Raw genomic sequence first — 12,583 nt, forward strand, 5'->3', positions numbered from 1 at the left:
CTCTGCAGAAACCCGTTTCTGGACACCAACGCAGCAAGATGTCCCAGCAGCCTGGCAAGCAGCGTGCGGAGAGTCCCGTTCCCAGAACCGCAGAGTGGATTGAGGAACAGACGGAGAAGATGTGCTGGAGGATCCAGGCTCAAGCCAACTTCATCTTGGCGAGGTGGATGACGGAGATGAAGGGCTTGGCTGCAGCTGTTCGGGCGCACAAGATGGAGATGGCCTCGGAGGAGCGGGTAAGCAGTGACCCACGCCCCTATGTTCCTGTCACGCTCCCCGGGTCCTCGGCTCCCCTCCCCGGGTCCTCTGCTCCGCTCCCCGGGTCCTCAGCTCCGCTCCCCGGCTCACCTGCCACGCTCCCCGCTCTCCAGCCTCCGGTGCCCGTCCTTCCCAGGCCCCCTGGTCTCCGATCCCGGCGTCCGACGGCTTCCCAGGTCCTGGCCGGCTCCCCTGCGTCCTCCTCTCAGCTTCCTTCCCTGGCTTCTGGCACCCGGGCCGCGCGCATGCGCATTAGGGCGCGCGCGCGGTCACTGACCCTTTCTTAAAGGGCCAGCGTCCATTAACAGGAAATGATGCAGAACAGGTACAGGGTATAAAGGGGTTATTGTCCAAGGGGGCGGGGCCTGATCTTCGTGTTTTCCCAAGCTAGGAGTCAGGTCTCCTTGTGTTTTGTGAGATACTTACCTCTCTATCTTCTAGAGCCGATCCTGCATCGCCATCCGGTCCTGCGGTACCTCGAACCCCGAACGCTGCCCATCTGCCATCCTGACAGTCCGTACCATCTCGGATCCCTGCGGTGACCCGTCATCTCGCTCCAACGGTTCCGGACCCCGCCTGACACCATCACGGCTTCCGAACCTGAGATCCGTCACCCGGACCACCATCAGTGACCTCGTGGTCCCAGGGACTTCTCCGTATTCTCCCAGTGCACGGACTGTCCTGCTACCTACAGTGCTCCGGCTGCCGGACTCCTTTCCCTCATCCGGGAGTTCAGCCCAGTGGATCCACCTCCAGGGTCTACCCGTCCATCTGGCCCTAACAGTAAGATCAGGCCATGGATCCCGCCGAAGCACTAGCGGCCTTGCATGAGGAACTCCAACGCCAGCGTGAAGTTCAGACCCGCATGCTGAACTTTATGACTTCTGTGGACACCCGCCTGACCACGCTACAAGCGGCAGTCACGTCTTCAACATCCAGAGCCTCCACTAGTCAAGCCACGACCCCCGCTCCCGTGGCTGCCTCTTCGGATGCTTCCAGACTGCGTTTGGCCTCACCACCCCGGTACGCCGGAGATCCCAAGACCTGCAGGGGGTTTATAAACCAATGCTCCCTCCATTTCACGCAGCTGCCACATCTGTTTGCCTCCGACCAAGCCAAGGTCGCCTTCATCATGTCTCACCTAGAGGGCGAGGCACTGGCGTGGATGAACCCCTTGTGGGAGAAGGAGGAACCTATGACCAAGAACCTCCAGGAGTTCCTGCAGGCCTTTCGCAGCACCTTTGACGAACCCGGACGCGCCTCCGCGTCTGCGTCATCACTTCTCCGGTTACGTCAGGGAACACTGACGGTCGGTCAATACGCCATCCGTTTCCGCACCTTGGCGTCAGAACTCGGGTGGAATAACGAGGCCCTAACCGCCGCCTTCTGGGAAGGACTATCGGGTCGAATCAAAGATGAGCTGGCTGGACGTGATGTACCGTCCACCCTGGACGCCCTGATTACCCTAGCGACTCGAGTGGACATACGCTTTCAGGAGCGGTCCAAAGAGGTATCCCGTGAGAGACGTCCGGTACGGCATTCCTCTCCTCCACGGAAGCCCGCCGTACTCCAGTCAACGGCCTCTGGTGTCTCCGTCCATGAGCCCATGCAGATCGACCGTGTGCGACAGTCTGAACAACGTCGAGCAGAGCGGCTCGCCAAGGGTCTCTGCTTTTACTGCGGAGAGGGCACACACCTGCTACGCGCCTGTCCAGAGAGGCCGGGAAACTCCAAAGCCTAGGGTTGGTAGGAGAGGCCACCCTAGGTGCTGGGACTCTCTCAGACCCAGTTACATGGACTGTGCAAGTAACAACGGGAGAGACGCGGTTTACGGCTGAGGCGTACCTCGATTCTGGGGCAGCAGGCAACTTCATCCAGCAGGCCACGGTGGACAAGTACCGGGTGCCTGTTACTCCACTCGACAAGCCCCTCGTGATTGCCTCTGTGGATGGGAGACCTCTCTCTGACACCATCTCCTGGATCACCAAGCCGCTTGAACTGCGTATCGGTGCTCTGCACACCGAGAACATCGCTCTCTACGTCCTCCCACATATGTCACATCAAATTCTGCTGGGCCTTCCCTGGTTGTGAACACACGAGCCTTCAGTCAGCTGGGGCACTGGCGATATTACTCGATGGGGGTCTTCTTGCCATGAGAGGTGTCTGAAGACCATACAACCCATCCGGCGACCTCCGGTTCCCGAGTCCCTACCGGGACTGCCCTCAGCCTATTGGTCCTTCGTGGACGTCTTTGACAAGAAGGAGTCCGAAGTACTTCCACCACATCGTCCTTACGATTGTGCCATTGACCTGCTCCCGGGAACTACACCACCTCGAGGACGGATATATCCACTCTCTCCAGCCGAAACAAGGGCCATGTCTACGTACATCACAGAGAGCCTGGCTAAGGGATTCATCCGGAGATCCTCCTCTCCTGCTGGAGCAGGCTTCTTCTTCGTAAAGAAGAAAGAGGGTGACCTACGCCCATGTATAGACTACCGGGGATTGAACCTGATCACCGTGAAAAACAAGTACCCCCTGCCGCTCATCCCCGAATTGTTTGATCGGCTCAGAGGAGCTCATGTGTTCACCAAGTTGGATCTTCGGGGTGCCTACAACCTGGTCCGTATCCGCTCAGGGGATGAATGGAAGACCGCGTTCAACACTCGCGATGGGCACTACGAATACTGCGTGATGCCCTTCGGCCTGTGTAATGCACCAGCTGTCTTCCAAGAATTAGTGAACGATGTGTTTCGGGACCTTCTCTACGTCTGTGTGGTGGTATATCTGGACGACATCCTTGTCTTCTCTCCGGACCTCCAGACCCACCGAGAGAACGTGCAACTGGTTCTACAACGACTGAGAGAGAATCGTCTGTACGCCAAGTACGAGAAGTGCGTCTTCGAACAGTCTTCTCTCCCCTTCCTGGGGTACCTCATCACCGATACCGGACTGCAGATGGATCCCAAGAAGGTCTCCTCCATTCTCAACTGGCCTCCTCCTTCTGGACTGAAGGCAATCCAACGCTTTCTGGGATTCGCTAACTATTACCGCCAGTTCATTCCTCACTTCTCGGCTCTGACTGCTCCTCTCTCCGCCTTGACCAAGAAGGGGGCTAATCCAAAGGACTGGTCACCTGCGGCCGACGCCGCGTTTGGCGCTCTAAAGCGAGCCTTTGCCTCCTCTCCTGTACTCCACCGTCCAGAGTTAAACCGCCAGTTCACCTTGGAGGTGGATGCCTCCTCCTCGGGAGCCGGAGCAGTGCTCATGCAGAAGTCCTCCTCCGGGAAGATGGTGACGTGCGGTTTCTTCTCCAAGAGCTTCTCCACGCCTGAACGCAATTACACCATCGGTGACCGAGAGCTATTGGCGGTCAAACTGGCTCTGGAGGAATGGCGCTATCTTCTGGAAGGAGCAGTGTACCCTGTCATTGTTTACACGGACCACAAAAACCTGGAATACCTGCGGACTGCTCAGCGACTGAACCCACGGCAAGCCAGGTGGTCCTTGTTCTTTGCCCGGTTCGACTTCCAGCTTCATTTCCGACCCGCAAACAAGAATGTACGCGCTGATGCCTTGTCTAGGTCTTTTGTGCCCATGGAACAGGAGGAAGAGACATCTCAACCCATCATCTGTCCAAGCAAGATTATTCCGGTGACTCCTGTCACCCTGGCCCAGATACCGCCCGGGAAGACCTATGTCTCTGAGACAGACAGGCAAAAAGTGTTACACTGGGGTCATGCCTCGAAAACAGCCAGTCATGCAGGTCAGAAGAAAACATGGAGCGCTATTGTACGTCATTACTGGTGGCCATCCCTGCGCACGGACGTCGCCTCTTTTGTCTCTGCCTGCTCCTCCTGTGCCAGGAACAAGACACCCAAACACCTGCCATACGGCCGTCTTCTGCCTCTGCCCATACCCTCAGTTCCCTGGCAACACATAGCGATGGACTTTATTACGGACTTGCCATTGTCCTCCGGACACACAGTCATATGGGTCGTGGTGGATCGATTCTCTAAAATGGCCCATTTCGTTCCTATGGCTGGATTGCCCTCTGCTCAGGAACTCGCGGACGCCTATATACATCACATCTTCCGCTTGCATGGCTTCCCATCACACATCGTGTCCGACAGAGGAACTCAGTTTACCTCCCGCTTCTGGAGGGCTCTCTGCAAACATCTGGGAGTGACTCTAGACTTTTCATCTGCCTACCATCCTCAGTCTAATGGCCAAGTGGAGAGGATCAATCAAATATTGACATCTTTCTTACGTCACTACGTGAACGCCCATCATGACGATTGGTCCACGCTTCTTCCTTGGGCAGAATTCTCCCATAATCACCACATCAGTGAGTCGTCCTCCAGCTCTCCCTTCCATGTCGTTTACGGACTCCAGCCCTCCGTCCCATTGCCGGTATCCCCTTCTTCGGATGTCCCTGCTGCTGATACTGTAGCCCGTGACTTTGCAACCATTTGGGACTCTGTCAAGGCGTCCCTTGGGCGTGCTTCCCTACGGATAAAACGACACGCAGACAAGAGACGTCTGGACCCTCCGTGTTTCTCTCCTGGAGATCTCGTCTGGCTTGCTTCCAAGTACGTCCGCTTGAAGATACCATCATACAAGCTGGGTCCTCGCTACATCGGGCCGTTTAAAGTCCTCAACAAGATCAATGAGGTCTCCTACAAGCTACAGCTCCCGGCCACGATGAGGATACCCAACTCATTCCACGTCTCCCTGCTCAAGCCGGTTGTCCTTGGTCCCTTCTCCGCTGCTGCCAGTCCGGCTCCTCCACCTATTGCCGATGACGACATCTATGCGGTAAGGGATATCGTGGCCATGAAGACCGTACGAGGTCGACAGTTCTTCCTGGTGGACTGGGAGGGGTATGGTCCTGAGGATAGGTCCTGGGAGCCCAGGGAGAACGTGGGCACTCCTCTGATCCGTGCCTTCATGTCCCGGTTGCGGGGAGGGGGGCGTGGGGGGGGTACTGTCACGCTCCCCGGGTCCTCGGCTCCCCTCCCCGGGTCCTCTGCTCCGCTCCCCGGGTCCTCAGCTCCGCTCCCCGGCTCACCTGCCACGCTCCCCGCTCTCCAGCCTCCGGTGCCCGTCCTTCCCAGGCCCCCTGGTCTCCGATCCCGGCGTCCGACGGCTTCCCAGGTCCTGGCCGGCTCCCCTGCGTCCTCCTCTCAGCTTCCTTCCCTGGCTTCTGGCACCCGGGCCGCGCGCATGCGCATTAGGGCGCGCGCGCGGTCACTGACCCTTTCTTAAAGGGCCAGCGTTCATTAACAGGAAATGATGCAGAACAGGTACAGGGTATAAAGGGGTTATTGTCCAAGGGGGCGGGGCCTGATCTTCGTGTTTTCCCAAGCTAGGAGTCAGGTCTCCTTGTGTTTTGTGAGATACTTACCTCTCTATCTTCTAGAGCCGATCCTGCATCGCCATCCGGTCCTGCGGTACCTCGAACCCCGAACGCTGCCCATCTGCCATCCTGACAGTCCGTACCATCTCGGATCCCTGCGGTGACCCGTCATCTCGCTCCAACGGTTCCGGACCCCGCCTGACACCATCACGGCTTCCGAACCTGAGATCCGTCACCCGGACCACCATCAGTGACCTCGTGGTCCCAGGGACTTCTCCGTATTCTCCCAGTGCACGGACTGTCCTGCTACCTACAGTGCTCCGGCTGCCGGACTCCTTTCCCTCATCCGGGAGTTCAGCCCAGTGGATCCACCTCCAGGGTCTACCCGTCCATCTGGCCCTAACAGTTCCCCAGGAACCGGCCATCCCGGCTGAGGGGTCCGGCCTGCCCCCGTCCGCCACGTCACCTCCCTTGTCGCCCGTGTCTACGGCCAACAACCCAACCGACCCGTTACCTCGGCCTGTGGCAGCGGAACCCGTCTCATCTGCGGAGCAGGTCCCAGTTACTGGGGGGAAGCGGAGGAGGCCACTGATCGGTGGGGCCCACGGCAGTTTGTGGGGCAGGTTGTAGCCGGCACCGAGGGCATCCAAGTGGGCCTGGCTCCTGAGCAGGAGGCGGAGCACGGAACCCGTGCCCCGTACTGGGAGCAGCAGCAGGAGCAGCTATGCAAGGAGATAGCTGCCAGGGAGAAGCGCAAGGTTGAGGTGCTGGCCCGCACCTACAAAGAGAAGGACTGTCTGCGGAAGCCACCTTCCAGATCCGGGGCCCGACCTACTTAGGGCAAGTCTACCACTTTGACCCCCAGAAGTGGTGGAGTTTCATCTACGAACCATGACTGGATGCAGAGATTTTTGTGTCCCGGAGGCATGTAGCCCCTCACTTGCCAACTGGCCAGCCAGACCGGAATCTGGAACCCGGAGACATGGTCAGTTACACCAGGCATTGTGGAGAGCGGGGGTGGTTTGCTCTTGACATCAAGAAGCGGATCATGATCAACGAGCAGCCATGCCTCGCCTCCTACCATCACCTGTATGAGGAAAAAGAATAAGTTGGCAGCAGATCCCGGCTACCCCCCTTTTCCCAGTTAAACCCCTGTTTTGATGGACCAAGGCCTCTGGACTAGTAGAGGCCACCCAAAAACTTTCTTGGGTCATTGTGCATAACCCCCATCTACCTTCTTGTTACCCCACCACCAGAACTGCAACACCTGCTGGAGAGGACTGGTTGGAGGAAGGGCCTGCGGTAGAGTCGGCCGAGGCCCAGTCACCAGCAAAACTGGTGGCTAACCTCCAGGCCAGAGGGTTCCGGAACTTTGGGATCCTTTGGGGTTTACTGGTGGGTAAGGAACTTCTGCCCGGTCATCAAGAACAGGAACTCGGGGCGGTGGGACACCAGTGTTGGCGGTGGCACCGGGGGTTCAGGTGTTTTGGGTGGCGGGCTGAAGGGAGAAGTATATGATGTTTGCAACGTTCAAGAAAATGTGCCTCCCTATTAGGGAAGAAATGTTTATGTTTTGACATGTTATGCTTTTACTCTTTTTAGACCCTTTTAGATGCAGTTAAAATAAATACCGGTGCCGGACAGCCCGAGGATGGGCTGTGTTTTACCAAGGGGGAGTGTGATGCCCTGGCAAAACCAGGTAGTCACAGATGACTGTACCCCCTCCTGGGTGCAGGAATCACCTTCTCCTTGGGATTCCAACAACACCCCACACATAGGTAATACCAGCCACAAAAGCCTAGTCACCCCCCCGGGACAATAGGGACACAGCAGTAGGCGGGACCCGGCGTATGGGAGCACCCACCTAGGGGTCCTGAGGTGTCAGGAGAGGGATCACGTCAGTTGGAGTAGAGTCGAGTTAGTAGAGGGAAGTGGAGCTGGGAGGAGTGTGAAGTGGTGGTCAGGGGTTGGAGCCCCTGGACCGGACTACCTGGGCTGACTAGGTGGCAGACGGCAGAGCAGGGCCACAGGTGATGGAGATCCTGTTGTGGGAGACCTAAAGTGGACCGGGGCAGGGTTGTAACCCGCCGGTGCCAACAGCGGGAATCCGGTCCGGAGGCCGTGAACAGACAGGGTGCCTGGACCCTAGGACGAGGAAGGTTGCATGCCCCTTGGTAATCAACCAGCAGACGATGAGGTTTCAGGCCTTGTTCTCCAGAAGCCCAGAGAGCGAAACGGAAGCCCAACGCAGGGGATAGGGTGTCCGTCAGAACCCACAGAAATCCCAAGGGTCAGATTTTGCAGGCCACAGCTCCCAAACATACACAGTACCGGTAGTGGACTTCTCCGTTCCATACAAAGTCGTCCAACAGAAGAGACAAACACAGAGTGCAGGAGTAAGGGACACCTGTTCACTAACCCGGGTGTGGGACCCGAATACACCCTCCAACGGCAGCCGGTCACTGGCAACTTGGTTTACCATTGGACTGCTCTTATTCCTGTACCTTGTCAGTCCTATTAACTCTTTCGATGCTATATGTATTAGAGCTGGTTTCCAGGCTTATATCACAGAGGATATCCACTTCTTTGATACATATCAACCCTCCATAATGTGTCCTGAGGCCATCTTGGTGTTACAATATCTAGCCATCTATCTATCTATCTATCTATTCAAGTGCATCTCAATAAATTAGAGTATGATCAAAAAGTTAATTTATTTTAGCAATTCAATAAGAAAAGGGAAACACATACAGTGCCTACAAGTAGTATTCAACCCCCTGCAGATTTAGCAGGTTTGATAAGATGCAAATAAGTTAGAGCCTGCAAACTTCAAACAAGAGCAGGATTTATTAACAGATGCATAAATCTTACAAACCAATAAGTTATGTTGCTCAGTTAAATTTTAATACATTTTCAACATAAAAGTGTGGGTGAATTATTATTCAACCTCTAGGTTTAATATTTTGTGGAATAACCCTTGTTTGCAATTACAGCTAATAATCGTCTTTTATAAGACCTGATCAGGCCGGCACAGGTCTCTGGAGTTATCTTGGCCCACTCCTCCATGCAGCTCTTCTCCAAGTTATCTAGGTTCTTTGGGTGTCTCATGTGGACTTTAATCTTGAGCTCCTTCCACAAGTTTTCAATTGGGTTAAGGTCAGGAGACTGACTAGGCTACTGCAACACCTTGATTTTCTCCCTCTTGAACCAGGCCTTGGTTTTCTTGGCTGTGTGCTTTGGGTCGTTGTCTTGTTGGAAGATGAAATGACGACCCATCTTAAGATCCTTGATGGAGGAGCGGAGGTTCTTGGCCAAAATCTCCAGGTAGGCCGTGCTATCCATCTTCCCATGGATGCGGACCAGATGGCCAGGCCCCTTGGCTAAGAAACAGCCCCACAGCATGATGCTGCCACCACCATGCTTGACTGTAGGGATGGTATTCTTGGGGTCGTATGCAGTGCCATCCAGTCTCCAAACGTCACGTGTGTGGTTGGCACCAAAGATCTCGATCTTGGTCTCATCAGACCAGAGAACCTTGAACCAGTCTGTCTCAGAGTCCTCCAAGTGATCATGAGCAAACTGTAGACGAGCCTTGACATGACGCTTTGAAAGTAAAGGTACCTTACGGGCTCATCTGGAATGGAGACCATTGCGGTGGAGTACGTTACCTATGGTATTGACTGAAACCAATGTCCCCACTGCCATGAGATCTTCCCGGAGCTCCTTCCTTGTTGTCCTTGGGTTAGCCTTGACTCTTCGGACAAGCCTGGCCTCGGCACGGGTGTAAACTTTCAAAGGCTGTCCAGGCCGTGGAAGGCTAACAGTAGTTCCATAAGCCTTCCACTTCCGGATGATGCTCCCAACAGTGGAGACAGGTAGGCCCAACTCCTTGGAAAGGGTTTTGTACCCCTTGCCAGCCTTGTGACCCTCCACGATCTTGTCTCTGATGGCCTTGGAATTCTCCTTTGTCTCTCCCATGTTGACCAAGTATGAGTGCTGTTCACAAGTTTGGGGAGGGTCTTAATTAGTCAGAAAAGGCTGGAAAAAGAGATAATTAATCCAAACATGTGAAGCTCATTGTTCTTTGTGCCTGAAATACTTCTTAATACTTTAGGGGAACCAAACAGAATTCTTGTGGTTTGAGGGGTTGAATAATAAATGACCCTCTGAATAAACTTTTCACAATTTAAAAAAAAAATAAAAAAATAAATAACATTCTTTTTTGCTGCAGTGCATTTCACACTTCCAGGCTGATCTACAGTCCAAATGTCACAATGCAAAGTTAATTCCGAATGTGTAAACCTGCTAAATCTGTAGGGGGTTGAATACTACTTGTAGGCACTGTATATTATATAGTCATTACAAACAAAGTGATCTATTTCAAGTGTTTATTTTTGTTTATGTAGTTGATTTTTGCTTAGAGCCAATGAAAACCCAAAAATCATTATCACAGACAATTACAATAATTACCACAAAACACCTATAAAACCTTCCTAAGCATTTAACATGGTCCCTTAGTCTGATTCAGTACGCTACATCATGGGAAGACTGCTAACTTGACAGCTGTCCAGAAGGCAGTCATTGACACACTCCATAAGGAGGGTAAGCCACAAAAGGTCATTGCTAAAGAAGCTGGCTGTTCACAGAGTGCTGTATCCAAGCGTATTAAAGGTAAGTTGAATGGAAGGAAAGTGTGGTAGAGAAAGGTGTACAAGCAACCGGGATAACCACAGCCTTGATACGATTGTTAAGAAAAGGCCATTTAAAAATTTGGGGAAGATTCACAAGGAGTGCACTGCTGCTGGAGTTAGTGCTTTAAGAGCCACCACACACAGACGTATACTGGACATGGGCTACAAGTGTCGCATTCCTTGTGTCAAGCCAATTATGACTAATAGACAACACCAAAAGCATCTTACCTGAGCCAAGGAGACAAAGAACTGGACTGTTGCTCAGTGGTGCAAGGTGTTGTTTTCAAACGAATGTAAATTTTGCATTTCATTTGGAAATCAAGGTCCCAAAGTCTTGAGTAAAATGGAGAGGCCACAATCCAAGCTGCTTGAGGGTGTAGTGTGAAGTTTCCACAATCAGTGATGGTTTGGATAGCCATGTCATCTGCTGGTGTAGGTGCACTGTGTTTTATTAAGACCAAAATCAGTGGAAACGTCTACCAGGAAATTTTAGAGCACTTCATGCTTCCCTCTGCCGACAAGCTTTTTGGAGATGGAAATTTCATTTTCCAGCAGGGCTTGGCACCTGTCCACACTGTCAAAAGTACCAATACTTGGTTTACTAACCACATTATCACTGTGCCTGATTGGCCAGGAAAATCGCCTGACCTAAACCCCATAGAGAATTTATGGGGTATTTTCAAGAGGAAGATTAGAGACACCAGACGCAACAGAAGAGCTGAAGGCTGCTATCAAAGCAACTTAGGCTTCCATAACACCGCAGGAGTGCCACAGGCTGATCACCTCCATGCCGTGCCACATTGATGCAGTAATTCATGCAAAAGGAGCCCCGACCAACTATTGAGTGTCTACTGTACAGACTTTTCAGTAGGCCAACATTTCTGATTTTAAAATCATTTTTTCAGTTTGCTATAATATTATATTATATATTATTCTGTATAATATTCCAATTTTCTGAGATGATGAGTCATTTATGACTTTTGGGTTGTCATTGGCTGTAAACCATAATCATCAACATTAAAGGGAACCTGTCACCACTTTTTTGGTGTATAAGCTGCGGCCACTACCACCGGGCTCTTATATACAGCATTCTAACATGCTGTATATAAGAGCCCAGGCCGCTGTGAGAACATAAAAACACTTTATAATACTTATCTAATGGCCGCACGGTTGGCCATATGGGCGTCTCCGTTGTCCGGTGCCGGCGCCTCCTCTTTCGGCCATCTTCGTCCTCTTTCTGAAGCCTACGTGCATGACGCGTCTACGTCACACACTATTGCCGGTCCCGCGCAGGCGCACTACAATACATTTGTCCTGCTCAGGACCTGAATGCCGGCGAATGTGGATGACGTCAGACGCGTCATGCACCACGGCTAGAGAATAAGGAGAACAAAGATGGCCAAAAGAGGTGGCGCCGGCACCGGAAAACAGAGATGCCCATATAGCCAACCGTGCGACCGTTAGGTAAGTAGTATAAAGTGTTTTTTATGTTCTCACAGCAGCCTGGGCTCTTATATACAGCATGTTAGAATGCTGTATATAAGAGCCCAGTGGTGTTGGCCTTTAAAGGAAATAAACACTTGAAATAGATCACTCTGTGTGTAATGACTATAAAATATATGCATTTCCCTTTTTGTACTGAATTACTGAAATAAATTAACTTTTTGGTGATATTCTAAGTTATAGAGATGCACTTGTAAATATATACTGTATATACTTATAAGTGGGAAAATATAAATACACGGACAAACTCTGTTTGCGCTCCAATTTTTTTTTTTTATGCTCTTTGGTAGAAATTGCAGAAAATTATGTTTATATATATATATATATATATATATATATATATATATATATATACAGTACAGACCAAACGTTTGGATACACCTTCTCATTCAAAGAGTTTTCTTTATTTTCATGACTCTGAAGATTGTAGATTTACATTGAAGGCATCAAAACTATGAATTAACTCATGTGGAATGAAATACTCAAAAAAGTGTGAAACAACTGAAAATATGTCTTATATTCTAGGTTCTTCAAAGTAGCCACCTTTTGCTTTGATTGCTGCTTTGCACACTCTCGGCATTCTCTTGATGAGCTTCAAAAGGTAGTCACCGGAAATGGCCTTCCAACAGTCTCGAAGGAGTTCCCAGAGATGCTTAGCACTTGTTGGCCCTTTTGCCTTCACTCTGCAGCACAGCTCACCCCAAGCCATCTCGATTGGGTTCAGGACTGGTGACTGTGGAGGCCAGGTCATCTGGCATAGCACCCCATCACT

The sequence above is a fragment of the Anomaloglossus baeobatrachus genome, chromosome 4, assembly GCF_048569485.1.
Source record: "Anomaloglossus baeobatrachus isolate aAnoBae1 chromosome 4, aAnoBae1.hap1, whole genome shotgun sequence".
In the NCBI taxonomy this organism is placed as follows: domain Eukaryota; kingdom Metazoa; phylum Chordata; class Amphibia; order Anura; family Aromobatidae; genus Anomaloglossus; species Anomaloglossus baeobatrachus.